The sequence below is a fragment of the Cryptomeria japonica genome, chromosome 9, assembly GCF_030272615.1.
Source record: "Cryptomeria japonica chromosome 9, Sugi_1.0, whole genome shotgun sequence".
In the NCBI taxonomy this organism is placed as follows: Eukaryota; Viridiplantae; Streptophyta; class Pinopsida; order Cupressales; family Cupressaceae; genus Cryptomeria; species Cryptomeria japonica.
This window is the reverse complement of record NC_081413.1, coordinates 263,767,524-263,783,378: the sequence shown is the minus strand read 5'-3', so window position 1 is coordinate 263,783,378 and position 15,855 is coordinate 263,767,524. Positions and strand designations below refer to the sequence as shown.

Sequence of the window (15,855 nt, the reverse complement as noted above, 5' to 3'; positions counted from 1 at the left end):
CCGAAGTACAGAGACTCGTGATTCTATCATCTGGTACAGGGTATTGAGAAAACTTATAGAAGACTCATCAGACATTATAAAGTAGGCATGTCGAAGAAGTACTAATATGATCTAGGGCAAAAGATACAGTGCCCTCCTTGGTCCAGATTTTAACCTGTGAACCACACCCTTGAAAAGCTTTAGAGCATCGACAGAACTAAGCAAATAAACTGAGTTCCTACTAACCATAGGATCTCACACCTCCAAACATTGTGTCAATAATATCATATCATTACTTCTCAATGCCATAATGGCAATTCTTCTAGACTCGTAAAGAGTGAATGTAACAGTAAAGAGTGAATGAAACACATCCTTCACCGTCAACATTTGACAATCTAGCAGCATTTGCTCCATGATCCACGAAATTGTTTGCATAGAAATCGACACATTTTTCGCCAAGGAACCATGGAGAAACAATCTTATGTAGTTCTTGATGTTGGGAAAATGGAGAGTTTTGCCTTGAACCTTCTCAAGCTCCGAAGCCTATGCGTCTGTTAGCATTTTTGAAAACCCACTAGACACCTCTGCTTCTCAACGCTCAAGAAATTCATGATTTTTTATGGCTTCCTCCACCTGGACCTTCAATTCCTAATGGATGTGCTTCTTAGACAACTTCAAATTTATCACAAAAATGTGCAGAGGCTTCTCGTTATTATGCTCATAATCCTCATCAACACAATCATCAATATCCATCCAATTAGGTTGGTGAACCATATCTCCCTTCTCTCCTTGTGACACTTGAAATCGCTTGGAGTGATGCCCATTGTCCTCGACTCTCGTTAATGGTTGCTTTTGCTTCAATCCAGAAAAACCTCTTTTATCTTGCACTTCTTCATCCAAGTCCATAGGCTCATAGGCTTCTATGAAATTATCTGAACAAAGGTTGTCATCATCATGGGAGTGCTTCTTTATTTTTGCCAAGGCCATGCCATTTACAGAACTCTCCGAAGCCACAATTTCTCCTCCAATCTGCATCCTCCTCATCTTGGGACTCAACATCAGATTCAACTTGGGTTTTTGATGGCATACACTCTTCCTCCCGAAATCTTTTGAGTTCATCCTCATCAACAACGACTTCTTTTCCAGCATCTTTCTACCAATAAAATCTAACCAAGGCATCATGGGGTTCAACCTTCACTACACGAATGCCAATAATTTTTTGGCCATTAACAGTTTGGTCAATATGTGCCAAAGATGGCTCAAGAGAGGAGCAAATAAGAATCCCAACATCCTTCTCTTTCAATGGATTCTCCTCTTCAACTAAGTTCCCCTCTTTCTTCCAGCCATCCCACTAATGTACACGCTTGAAGCATAGTTTTACATGGAATGTAAAACTACCATACAAGTTATGAATTTTACCTTCTTCTTCCTCCTCCATCTCTACTCAAGTCAACCTAGGCTCTAATACCAATTATTAGTTTAAATCGAGTAGAGAAATAACATAAAACAATGAAAGAAAAACATAATTAAAGAATGAGACACGAGACACGATTTACAGTGGTTCGGCAAATGCCTACGTCCACTCTCAAGCAAGGAAATCATCTATTAACCAATATCCAATCATACAACATACATGACTGCACTTAGTCATTTATACAATCACATTCTGTTGTGAAATGAATAGTTTGGGGAAGTCAAATGTTCATATGACCTTTAAGCATGGAAACTTTCACTAGCCTTGTCTTACAATTTGTAAGCTACACATCAACAAAGGGTTATGAATAATATAAAACATATCTGCATTGCACTTCGCACTTGCTCTTATCTATACCATTCTACCATTGCCTTCTATTGTTATTGTTGTAGATCTTTGCATCTCTTCTACTAAGATTTATGCCTGTTAGATATGTGGAAAAACATCTACATTGACCTTCGGTTTCTTTATTGTGCAATATTGAGTATTAATAGATAGTTTGTTCTAAAAAGACTATGCCATGCTAAGGCAAAATGGTATTGTGCATGATGATCTTGTTTTGTTTCTTTAATGTGAACTAGGTCTATGCATGCACAAAAATGCACAGTACAAAGTTTGTAGATCCATTTCTTATATTTGTAAATGCACATCTATATAATTTTGGGCATTTATCGCTGTATTATGCTTTGTAATCCTACTCAGCTAGGGCGATGCAACCTTTCTTACAGTATTGTTCAAATTAACATAGAATAGGTTTCAATATCTTTGCACTCTGCCTCACACTCTAACCTACAACTACAACTGCAACTATAAACATACCCTTGTTATAACCTCAATTTCTTTGCAAATGGCAAAGACTTTAGTTGCAATGCAGCAACCCTTGTTCAGTTCATATTGTCAATCTAATTTTTAAAATAGGAAAACTATCTGTGTGTATGAACTCTAGGTTACCGGGTTCACCCCTGGGCCGCCCTGGTACGGGTCTGGGTTCGACCGGGTCCGTGGTACCGGTCCGGTTCGACCTGGGTTCGAAAAACCTAGAGTGGGTTCTACCCTGGTCGAACCCGGGGTCGAACCCAATCGAACCTGGGCGGCTGGGTGGCCCGTAAAGTCAAAAAACATTGCAAAATTAATTTTTTTTTCAATTCCGCCTTGTAAAAAGTAAAAATTATAACCTAAAATTGACTTCTAAAACATTTTATTGACTCATTTCACCTCATTTGTGTTGCAAACAAAAGTTTTATGAGAACAGGTTGAAGAAAGGGTGAACAAAATTTGGCTTCCAAGATCAAAGAGGAGTTGAAAACTGATTTTTCAAGCTTCAACAAGTGTTGCAGCATCATTTCCATTCATTTTCAAGCTTCTATTGGCTGCAAGAGGTAGGTTTTTAAACATTTTTTTCCAACTATTTTTGTTTCACAAATTGTCAAACATGAAACTTGAATTTTTTTTCATTATTTAGTTTTTGTTTTTGAATATGTTTATATTATTTCTTGCCATAGGAATTAGAATGGCATCTACATCTTCCTCCATTGGCAATGAACAAATAATTGCAAAACAAAGAAATGATCCAAATTCTCCCTTATGGAAATATGTGTACATTATAAAACAACTTCCGAGAGGTGGGGGATTCCGTTGGAAATGCCATGGATGTTATTGAATGTAATAGTTCATATTATCGGGTGGTAGGCCATTTGTGTGGAATAAAAGGAAGAGGCATCAAAAAATGCCCTGGAAAAAATGGTAAACCTATACCAGATGAGATAGTGATGAAATATATTAGGGAGCATGAGGCGACAAAAGAGAGGGAAGCCCATAGATTGAACCAAACCGCATCGAAGAAAACAAAGGGAATGCAAGGCCCTTCTAATCCCACTATTGTAGTAGAAGACCACCCCTTCTTTGCCACACATGAACCTCAAAGTGAACCACCCTTGACACGTAAGAGAACAAAGGGGCCTTTAGAAACCACATTCCAAAATGAGAGTAGAGACAATGTTGACGAAGATATAGTAAGGTGCATTTATGCAAATGGGTTGTCATTCAATGTTGTCTGCTCCCCATATTGGAAGCAAATGATAAAAAGTGTTAATGAGGCTCCAAAAGGGTATAAGGGCCCCGGTTATGAGAAGGTATGTGGAACATTATTGGAGAAAGAGGTGAAGAGGGTTGAAGATGCATTGAAACCCATAACGGATTCATGGGTTGAGACAGGTGTAACAATTGTTTCAGATGGGTGGAAAGATGCTAAAAACCGTCCCTCGATCAATGTCATAGCAGTGTCCCCTAAAGGGGCAATGTTTTTTAGAGCTGTGGATTGTGAGGGCCAAATAAAAGATGGCCAATTTATTGCAGAAATTCTCATCTCTGCCATTGAGTATGTGGGATCCCGCAATGTTGTCCAAGTCATAACGGACAATGCAAAAAATTGTAGAGTTGTTGGTTTGTTAGTTGAGCAACGCTATGATCACATCTTTTGGACACCTTGTGCGGTACATTCACTCAATATTATGCTATAAAGGATTGGGCAAAAAATAAAATGGATTAGAGATGTGTATGCAGAGGCTGAGGACATCCAGATGCTCATCACAAACCACCACATGTCTCAAAGGATTTTTAGAACCTATTCGAATTCGGAGCTATTAAAGGTAAGTGAAATTGTAATTTAATTTTACATTTTCTATTTTTTTTTAATTTTTAATGTTCATAATATCATTGTGTAAGCTATATTGTGTATTATTCTTTAAAGTTTGGCTTTATTTTTTAATCATTTGGCATTAATTTGTGTTATAGGTTGCTAAGACCCGTTTTGCATCAAACACAATCGTCTTAAGACGACTTGTGAAAGTTAGAGTGGCACTATGCAATATGGTGATCAACACCAATTGGACTGTATGGAAGCAAAATAGCACTGAGAGGGGAGAAAAAATTAGGGATAGAATATTGAGTGAGAAATGGTGGGATCTTGTTACATATCTCCTAAGTATCACTGAGCCCATCATGAGCATGATTCACTATATAGACATGGATAGGCCTTGCAAAGGTGAGATTTATGATGGCATTGACTCAATGCTTGAAAAAATAAAGGTCACTATAAATGAAAAAGAGAATGATCCTCGGGAGAAATTTTTCAAAGAACTGGAAGTAATTATTGTAGAAAGGTGGAATAAGATGACCACTCCTTTGCACCTTCTTGCCTATGCCTTGACATCTAAGTACTATAGCAATCAGTTTCTTGATAAACCAGGAAGGATTCCACCATGGAGAGATCTAGAAGTATCTGATGGGTACAAGGCATCATTTCTTAGACTATATCCTGATGATGATTTGCGAGATGTTGTTACAAATGAGTTCATAGAATTCGCAAATGGGAATGGTCTAAGGGTTGATGCACTTTGTCATAGATCCAAGAAGGATGCTCATAGCTGGTGGTACTTCCATGGCACATGCTTCCAACACCTACAACCCCTCGCTATAAAAGTTTTATCACAAGTAAGTTTAATTAATTAAAATTTTTAATTTACAAGTTTTAGTTTATTTATAGTTTACTTTGTCTTCATAGGTTGCTAGTTCATCTGCTTCAGAAAGAAATTGGAGCACACACTCTTTCATCCACCTTGTAAAGCACGATAGGCTGCTATCAAAAAGAGCAAAGAATTTAGTATATGTGCATTCCAACCTACATCTTCTTTCACACAAACAACATGATTACACACAAGGGGAAACGAAGATGTGGGATATAGAGCCAGAGCATACTGATTTGGATGCTCCTGCTTCTCAGCTTCTTGCATTGACACTTGATGACTCGGAAATTGAGCCAACTTATAGTGCAAGTGCAAGTGGCATTGGCTCTGGCATTGGCTCATCTAATGTCAATGTCAATGAGGAGGAGGAGGAGGAGGAGGAGGATGAATTAGATGATCCATTTGATGATTAAACTTTAAGTTTATATTGTTGAAAGTTGAAACAATGATACTTGAATATTTTGTCATTTTGATATTAAACTTGATGTATATGATGCTATTATGGTATGATCATGATGCTATGATTACAAGTTTATGTTTGTTTTGTTGTTTATATGATGCTATGTGACATGCAAATTTTAATTTATGCTTATAGGCTTCACAAATATCAATATATATATATATATATATATATATATATATATATATATATATATATATATATATATATATATATATATATATATATATATATATATATATATATATATATATATATAAAATTTACATGGTTTGTACTAACGAACCCAAACCCCTTTTTGAAATTTTGCCGTACCGACATATCAGGTTCTTCGAACCCGAACCCATGCCCGAACCCGAACCGACAACCTAGTATGAACTGAATGATATATTTTCTCATATGCACATATTTCTTATACAAGAGTCTAGAGACCCCCTCTTTCCCATCTGTACTATGGTAAAGGTAAATGCAATATCCGGAAAATGTTGTGTCATCAACATCCATAGCCTTCATCAACTGCCAGCCCGTATGTAAAGAATGTAGTTTGTAAATTGAATGCATAGTTTAATTATAACATTTTTGGACATTGATTAATAAAAAGATTTTTATATGTGTTTCAAAGATAATTGTATATCCAATCACACCGAGAGCTCTTTGTATCTGTTTCAATTTTAATTATGTTACTTGGTTGTGCAGTGCCTGTACTATTTGTACGTTCTTATTGAAAAGTTTGTCTGATATCCAGGTTAGTGTTATCCATTGTACAACTTTGACAAGAGCAGGGCGTTGCATGGATGCCGATTACAACAAATGGTTTGTGATTGAAGTAAAAGAAATAACATATAATAATGGAGAGCAAAACCCAAGAGAAAACAAAGAAATTGCAGCCGAGGCCACACATGAAGATCTTCAATAGCAGTATGGTAATCTAAAATCCAGTTATGGGAGATAAATTGCAATTGCAGGAGACAGACACAAATTCTCAACCAAATTTGGAGGTGGGAAAGGACAAATGAGGAGAATCGAAGGATTACTGGATTTTATAAACTCTACGTATCTTAATGAAATATTAAAACATTTATCTAAAATGATTCAATAGTATTTTATTTATGGGTAGCTTGAAAAAACATAACCATTTCTTACACACTTCAAAATGCAGTGGTAATATGGACAGGAAAGGAATATTTCGAAGGAGAGATGAGGTTTTCCTTTTGAGACACACTTTAAGAGTAAATCTTACCATCTTCTAGATGGTGATGATAGATATAAAGCTTTTGAAAGCAGATGGTAAAGTCTTACACCATGAACCTCCTCTATACACCAAAGATATAAAGATTATGGGATGGTTGATTTCTAGGGCATTTGGATTTTTTAATGGTAATAATGGAGATCTCTACAACTTCTCAAATTTTTTTATTATTTTTTAAATTTTTTTACTACTATTTCATGTATATACTCCAAAAACATCATTTGTGAATACAAAGACTATGAGATTTTTTATGGTAGATTTGTGAAACATTTGGGCCTTTTAATGACAACATTGGAGATCTCTATAACTTTACAACTCTTTCACTACCTTTCTAACCATACAAAAACTGATATCCTTACAATAGATTTGTGGGTATTGGATTCTATTGCCTCTTTCCATGCCCACAAATCTATTGACTGGTATTGGTTTGTCTAGAAAGGTTTTTACAAGCTACTCTTAGATGTTTGTCATTATCATCATATGATATTTTTAATATTTAAAGTTAAAATATATGATTTAATTTCTTAAAACTTGATTAATTTATTAATATTATCTAAAATTTATAAAAGAACAATAATATAAATCTAATATATTCCAGGTATTGGTGTTGTATCGGATTTTACAAAACTTGTTAATAAAAGTTTAAAAATCGCATATGTGAGGTGCCGTGGTGTAGTTGGTTATCACGTCAGTCTAACACACTGAAGGTCTCCAGTTCAAGTCTGGGCGGCGCCATGGTGGTACTTTCATTTTCATATGTTGTAACCTTCCTTTTATCATGAAAATTCTCTATTTTGTGCAGAAATTCCATTACAGTTCAGTTCATTAAATCTGTCAATGTCTAATATGATCTGAGAGAAACACGGTGAATGGACTGTGGGGGGAACAAGTTTTGAAAGGAATATTTCCCATACAGAACCAGTCGTAAAAGCTTCAGATTTCCAAAGAGTTCCTCTTTAAGTAATAAATGTGTAGACGCTGCTGAGAAAGACAGATGATTGATCAGCAAATATCATTTTAAAGATAATTGATAAATTTCAGATCTTGGCATCTTCTAGATGATGATGAATACAGACATAAAGCTGTTGAAAGCAGATGGGAAAGTGTTACGCCATGAGCCTCCTCTGTACACCAAAAACATCATGTGTGGTGATAAATATAGAGTATGGGATTTTTGATGGTGGATTTGTGAGGCACCTGGACCTTTTATGGCAGCAACTGATGCATCTAGGACTTCCCAACTCTTCTTCCACTGCCATTTCATGCAGTTAACCATCAAATGTTCTTGTTTTGGTTTTCCATTCAGCTGCTGCCCTTTCACACTCTACGAAGACTCTATATAATTATGACTTTATATTGTATTTGCTATGTAATTAGCTGATATGTTGTATGTATAACAAATATAGAGATTTAATAAAGTTTCTCCTCTGTTTTGAAGTGGATGTAGTCTTTTCTGGTGAATTGTGTTTTTGTTTTTCATAATCTGTTTGTCAATTTATTTATCTGCTTTTTAATTATCAACAATTGGCATTGGAGATTGGTGAAGAAGCTGTTTTCAAAATTGGTGAAGAATTTCCAGAAAAATGGAGGAAGCAGATAAATGGAGAAAAGAGAAATTCTCAGGACAGAATTAATCAAACAAAATCTCACACTCGCACTAGAAGGAAAGGTCAAGAAGCTGAATTCGATAACTGATGAGAAGTGGGAGAAATTGGATAAGAGAGAGATACAATCTTCCTTTCTTTATCCAACAATGTTCTCTTCAATGTTTCAGCTGAAACAACACCGAAGGAATTATGGGACAAACTTTCAGCTATGTATGAGATGACATCAACTTCAAATAAAGTTTTCATTATAAGAAAGTTATACAATTTAAAAATGAATGAGGAATCATGTCGAATCACTTCAACGAATTTAATACTTTTGATTAGCTGATTGATTTCAGGGAGAATAAATTTGGATAACGAAACTAAAGTTATTTTATTATTGTGTCCTTTACTAGATAGTTGGGAAGGTGTAGTGACAGTGATCAACACTTCAATATCCAACAAAGGAAATCTTAATTTTGATGATAGTCAGCAATCTTCTCAATGAAGATATGAGGAGAAAAAATCAAGGGTCCTCATTCGGTGATGCTTTGATATTTGGCAATAAGGGAAGGCGTTAAGATAGATGCATAAATAATGATAGGAGAAGATCCAAATCTACAAGAAGATCAAAGTCAAGGGGTAGAAATGGAGATGGCTCGTTTTGTAGTAAAGCGGGACATACTAAGAAGAATTGTTGGTCATACAAAAAAGGCACAAGAAAAGTTAAAAGACAACAAAGCCAACACCACATACGAAAAAGATGAAGGTCTTCTAGTCTTATCAGCAAGTGACACTACAATAGATTTGTGGGTATTGGATTCTAGTGCCTCTTTCCATGCAACTCCATGCTAGGAAGCCCGAAAAAACTATCAAGAAGGTAAGCTTGGGAGAGTCTACCTTGGTGACAACGAACTGTGTGAAATAATTGGCAAATGTGACTTGATGTTGCACTTAAAAAATAGAAATAAATGGCTTTTGAAGAATGTACAACATGTTCCCAAGTTGAAAAGGAATTTGATATCTGTGAGACAACTTGACTCTCAAAGGTGTAGCATCAATTTTTCTTCAAACATGTGGAAGGTGACCAAGGGAGCCTTGGCGATTGCAAAAGGAAGCAACTTGGGTAGTCTATATGTGCTAGAGAGTCACTCTGAAGTGGGAGTTGCAATGGTGGTTGTGGACAACAGGATGGAGCTTTGGCATAAGAGGCTCAAACATATGAGCGAACGGGGGCTTGAAGTTATGCTTGAAAGGGATCAAATTCCAGGTTTGAGATCTGTTGACTTGGAGAACGTGAGCATTGTCTCTATGACAAACAAAGACGAAACCGTTTCTCGAAGACCAATCATGACAAGAAAACAACACCCTTTGAGCTCACGCACTTAAATGTATTCAGTCTATTGAAAGAGCTAATTATTTTGTTACTTTTCTTGATAATTATACTCAAAAAGTATAAATTTATATGCTAAACAGAAAATCAGAGGTATTCAACAAAAAATAAAGCTTTCAATGTCATGGTTGAAAATCAAAAGGAACAAAATTAATTGTTTGAAAACTGATAATGGGGGAGACTTTTGTTCATCGAAATTTGATAGTCTTTGTGTAGATGATGGCATTGTAAGCATTAAAATAGTTCTTTTCACCCTTCGAGAAAATGGTGCAGCTGAGAGGTTAAAAGAACAATTTTAGAGAGAGCTTGGTGTTGTTGGTAGTATCTAGTAATTTCTACCAGCTACCATCCGCTACCACCACCAACCTGCATTAAAGAAGACTGTCGGTGCAAGAAAAGTCTAGATGATCGAATGGTGAAGGAAATAAATCCAGAAACTTCCTCCGAGGACCTCATCTGTATGCGTCTAGAGAATTCTAATGACCTCTATAAATAGAGGCAGATGTAATACACCCAATGCAAGCAATAAGAAATATGTTTTAAGTGCAGTAGCACAAGTATACTCTTTTCCTCTGTTTTCCCCTGTTTCTGCCCACTTTCATAGTGGTATCAGAGCCAACTTTATTGCAGCCTTGTAGGAGAAAAGACTGTTTGAGTGAACAAGTAAGGAGATCTCAGGTTCGACAAAGCAGAGAAGAAACATAGAAAGGAGAGACACAGTCAGAAGAAGAACTGCAGACCAAGGAAAGCACATCAAGCCATAGTAATCTAAAGTTGTTGATTGGAGAAGCCACAGGATCGAGGAAGCATTGCCCTCACCAACTGAGAAGGAGTTGAAAGAGTGAAAGAGGCCGTAGCCAAACAAGGAGGAGATTAGTCGTATTTATCAGGAAGAATTGTTGAAACATGAAATACAATCATGGCATCAGGTATGAATTATATGCAACCTCTAATTCCATTGTTTATAGGAAAAAATATGATACTTGGACAATAAGAATGAAGATATTATTTCGTTCTCAAGAATTGTTGGATATAGTAGAGAAAGGGTACGTAGAACCACAAAATGAGACATCATTAACCCCAAATGAAAAGAAAAACTTGAGGAGAATAGGAAGAAGGACATAAGGGCCTTACAAATTATTCAACAAGGTATGGATGATATTGTTCTTGCTAGAATTAGTGGAGTTACTTCAGCCAAGAAAGCATGGGAAATATTAGAGACAACGTACCAAGGAACAAGTAAGGTTAAAGTAGCAAAGTTGCAAGCACTTAGAAGAGATTTTAAAAATCTTCAAATGAAAGAATCTGATTCAGTAGAACAATTTTCAGTTCAAGTTATGAATGTGGTTAATCAAATTAGATTAAATGGTGATGAGCTAACAGATCAAAAAGTTGTAGAAAAGATTCTTAGAAGTTTGCCTAGCAAGTTTGATACTATTGTGGTTGCAATTGAAGAATCTAAAGACTTGTCTAAATTGTCTATAGATGAGTTGTTTGGATCATTATATAATCATGAATACAGGTTGAACAGGAATAGTAATTCTTCATTAGAGAATGCCTTCAAGTCACAGATGACATTTGGCAGAGGCAGAGGAAGAGGAAATTCAAGATTTAGAGGAAGAGGAAGAGGCAATTTTCAAAGAGAGGAGAGAAGAAGTCCTGAACCAAGAGAAGTTTCAACACAAGAGGACGTAGCAATAATCAATCATCACAAAGGTATGATAAGTCCAATATTCGATGTTACTACTACAAAAAGTATGGACACTTTGCTAGTGAATGTCGAAAGAAACAAGTTGATATAGGAAAGCAAAATGCAATTTTTTCTGAAAATAGTTCAGAAACATTGTTCATTACATGTCATATAGCACAAGAAAGTCCAAGTGATTCTTGGTTTCTAGATAGCAGGTGTAGCAATTACATGACAAGAAATAGAGATTTATTTGATTACTTGGATAGCTCAATTAAATCGGAAGTGAAATTAGGTAGCAATGACACAGTAGAAGTAATGGGAAAAGGTACAATCAATGTGATGACAAATTTTGGTAAGAGGACTATTCCTGATGTTTATTATGTATCGGGTTTGAAACACAATCTCATAAGTGTGGGTGAACTTGTTCAAAAAAGTTATAAGGTTATCTTTGAGAATGGTGTATGCACTATATTTGATAAATCTTCTAGTAACATGATAATTGCAAGGATTGAAATGACAAGGAATAGGATGTACCCACTTCGAATGAAGAGTGAAAAGGTTGGAGAAGCTGAAGTGAATTTCAAGGCAACTTGTCTGGATCAAGCATGGGTATGGCACTTGAGGTATGGTCATCTTCACTTCAAAGGATTATCTTTATTACAACAAAAGAAAATGGTAAAAGGATTACCCCCAATTAAAGAGCCACTAAATTCATGTAATAGTTGTATTTTGGCTAAACAACATAGAGATAAATTTCCAAAAGGGATGTCATATAGAGCATGGAAACCTCTAGAGATTGTACATATGGATATATGTGGTCCAATGCAAACACCATCATTAGGGGGGAGCATTTATTTTCTAACTTTTATTGATGATTTTAGTAGAAAAATATGGGTTTATTTCCTTAAGTACAAATCAGAAGCATTTGGAAAATTCAAAGAGTTTAGAGCATTGGTTGAGAAGCAAAGTGGCCTACCCATCAAGGTATTGAGATCAGATAGAGGTGGAGAATACAAATCAAATGAGTTCTTAGATTATTGCAAGTATCATGGAATAAAGAAACAATTCACTACGAGTTACACACCTTAACAAAATGGTGTTGCAGAAAGAAAGAATACAACAATAATGAGAATGGCAAGGAGTATGTTGAAGGGAAAGAACCTACCAAATGAATATTGGGCTGAAGCAGTAGCTTGTGCAGTATATATCTTAAGCAGAAGTCCAACAAGAAGTGTGAAAGACAATGTTCCACAACAAGCATGGAGTGGTAAGTCCCATTGCGTATCTCATTTTAGAATTTTTGGATGTGTTGCATTTGCACATGTGCCTAAGGAAATAAGAAGTAAGCTGGATGATAGAGGTGAGAAATGCATCTTTATTGGCTATTGTGAACAATCCAAAGCATATAAGTTGTTTAATTCCATCACTAGGAAGGTTATCATTAGTAGAGATGTTGTTTTTAAAGAAGAAGAAGCCTGGGATGGAAGTATAGACAAAGCAATCACAGGTACTGTAGCAATACCTTATGATGAAGAGGAAGGAAAAGAACAAGGAAGCCAAGAGATCAATTGCATGAGCAAGAAGGAACTTCGTCAAGCAATCCACAAGGAGAAAACTCAACAAGGGATCTTGAACAAGATGAATCTTCAAGTCATTCCTCTCCTAACTCACAAGTAAGTAATGACACTAATCCTACATTTGCATCATTAAGATCAAGGAATAGAAGTAAGAAAACTAGAAGTCTACAAAAAATTTATGATCAAGGAGATGGAATAGATTTGCAATCAAACTTTGCTTTATTTGCTCATGATCCTACATATTTTGAAGATGCAATTAAAGAAGAATGTTGGGTGAAAGCAATGAATGAAGAAATAGAATCAATAGAAAAGAATGACACATGGGAATTAGTAGATTTGCCAAAGGGAAAAGAATGTATATATGAGTAAAATGGGTTTACAAGACCAAATTTAATGCAAATGGAGATATAGAAAAGCACAAGGCAAGGTTAGTAGCCAAGGGATTTGCACAACAATATGGAGTAGATTATAATGAAACATTTGCACCTGTTGCAAGACTTGATACAATTAGAATGGTATTGGCAATAGCAGCTCAAAACAAGTGGAAGGTTTACCAAATGGATGTCAAATCAGCTTTCTTAAATGGCTTTATAGAAGAAGTTTATGTACAACAACCACCAGGATATGAGAAAAATGGGCAAGAAGATAAGGTATATAGGTTGAAAAAGGCACTCTATGGACTAAAGCAAGCACCTAGAGCATGGTACAGCCGGATTGATACATACATGATGAATAACGGTTTCAATAGAAGCAGCAGTGAGCCTACACTATACATGAAGGACAACAAACAAGGTCAGATTCTAATTGTTTGTTTATATGTTGATGATTTGATCTTTACTGGAAGTTTATCTACTGATGAGTTTAAAATAGAAATGAAAAAGGAATTTGAGATGATAGATTTGGGATTAATGAGATATTTTCTTGGAAAGAAGTTATAAAAAATAATAAAGGGATTTTCATTTGTCAAACAAAATATGCAAAGGATGTATTGAAGAAGTTTAGAATGATAAATTGCAATCCAACATCTACTCCTATAGCAACAGGGACAAAGCTTAGCAAAGAAGATAAAGAGTACAAAATTGATTCAACCATATTTAGAAGACTTGTTGGAAGCTTGATGTATCTCACTGCAACTAGGCCAGATATTATGTATGGAGTCAGTGTGATATCTAGATTTATGGAGACACCTAAGAATTCGCATTGGCAAGTTGGAAAAAAAATATTGAGGTATATCGCAGGGACAATAGACTATGGGATATTGTTCTCCACAACAAATAATTTTGAATTGACAGGATATAGAGATAGCGATTTTGCAGGGAGCATTGATGATCGAAAGAGTACTTCAGGTTATGCATTTCATCTTGGAACAGGAGTTGTTGCATGGGCATCAAAGAAACAACCTATAGTAACTATTTCATCCGCAAAAGCAGAATATGTAGCAGGAACATCAGCAGCATGTCAAGCAGTATGGATGCAAAGGATCTTGATGGACTTAAAGCATGATAAAAAAGAGTCAACAACAATCAATTGTGATAACAAGTCAGCAATTGCACTATCAAAAAATCATGTCTTTCACAAAAGAAGCAAGCACATAGACACGAGATACCACTTCATCCAAGAATTGGTTAATAATGGAGAAATCAACTTGAAGTATTGTAGATCTGAAGAACAATTGACAGACATATTCACAAAGGCATTAGCACAAGAACAATTTGAATATTTAAGAGAAAAGTTGAATACTGTAAATAGCAATGTAATCAGTAGAAATTAAGGGGGAGTGTTGGTAGTATCTAGTAATTTCTACCAGCTACCATCTGCTACCACCACCAACCTCCATTAAAGAAGACTGTCGGTGCAAGAAAAGTCTAGATGATCGAATGGTGAAGGAAAGAAATCCAGAAACTTCCTCCGAGGACCTCATCTGTATGCTTCTAGAGAATTCTAATGACCTCTATAAATAGAGGCAGATGTAATACGCCCAATGCAAGCAATAAGAAATCTGTTTTAAGTGCAGTAGCACAAGTATACTCTTTTCCTCTGTTTTTCCCCTGTTTCTGCCCACTTTCAGGTGTATGTTCTCTAATGCAAGTTTGGACAAGGAATTTTGGGTAGAGGCGGTTAACACAACAATGTATTTGATTAACCAAAGCACTTCATCCAAATTGGATTTTGATATTGTAGAAGAAAAATGGTTGCACAAACAAATTTCCTACTCTTATCTCCGGATCTTTGGTTGTGAAGCATTCGCTTAAATTTGAAATAAAAACGAATGAAGTTGGATTCTAAATCCAAAATCACAACGGTAAAAGAATATATACCTCTTTCTGATATTAGTAATGGTTATAATATTGCCTCTCAGGCACACACACACTTGGAGGCAATTTGCCATCATTTGCACAAAGGGAAGTCTCACAGGTTATATCTATGCCTCCAGTTTCATGAGTTACTCCTGCTAATTTTCAATCTTCTGAGCAAACAGCAATACCGCCTGTTACTTCTGTGGGTATTGAAGTCCAAAATTTTGTTAATTCAGTATGTGAGGTGCTGTGGTGTAGTTGGTTATCACGTCAGTCTAACACACTGAAGGTCTCCAGTTCAAGTCTGGGCGGCGCCATTGTTTCTATTTTAGAAGTCTAATGACAAAACTGTGAGGATCTGCAAAGAACCTCCTCTGTGTTTCATGATTTTAAGTAAAAGTTTTTAAGCGGCTTTGCTACAACGAAGTTCCCAAGCAAGTAAAATTGATCGAAAAAGACTGACATATAAATAAAACAAATAAGCAACTGCTGTGAAAGACTGATCAGTCCCTCCTATCAAGAGCTGAGGAGAAATGTTTTAAACAGAGAAGAGGGTATATTGCATCAATAGACAGTATTATATAAGAAGATAATATAAACCCTCCATATCTAAGTGAAATATATTG

General features: G+C 35.8%; 2 non-coding genes across 2 annotated transcripts; both read left to right on the top strand.

Moving 5' to 3' along the window:
- The first annotated feature begins 7,347 nt into the window (after window positions 1–7,347).
- On the top strand, window positions 7,348–7,421 carry TRNAV-AAC (transfer RNA valine (anticodon AAC)). Its single transcript has one exon. It is a non-coding gene; the product is annotated as a tRNA-Val (tRNA).
- Window positions 7,422–15,472: 8,051 nt separating this feature from the next.
- Window positions 15,473–15,546, top strand: TRNAV-AAC (transfer RNA valine (anticodon AAC)). Its single transcript has one exon. It is a non-coding gene; the product is annotated as a tRNA-Val (tRNA).
- Window positions 15,547–15,855: the final 309 nt, after the last annotated feature.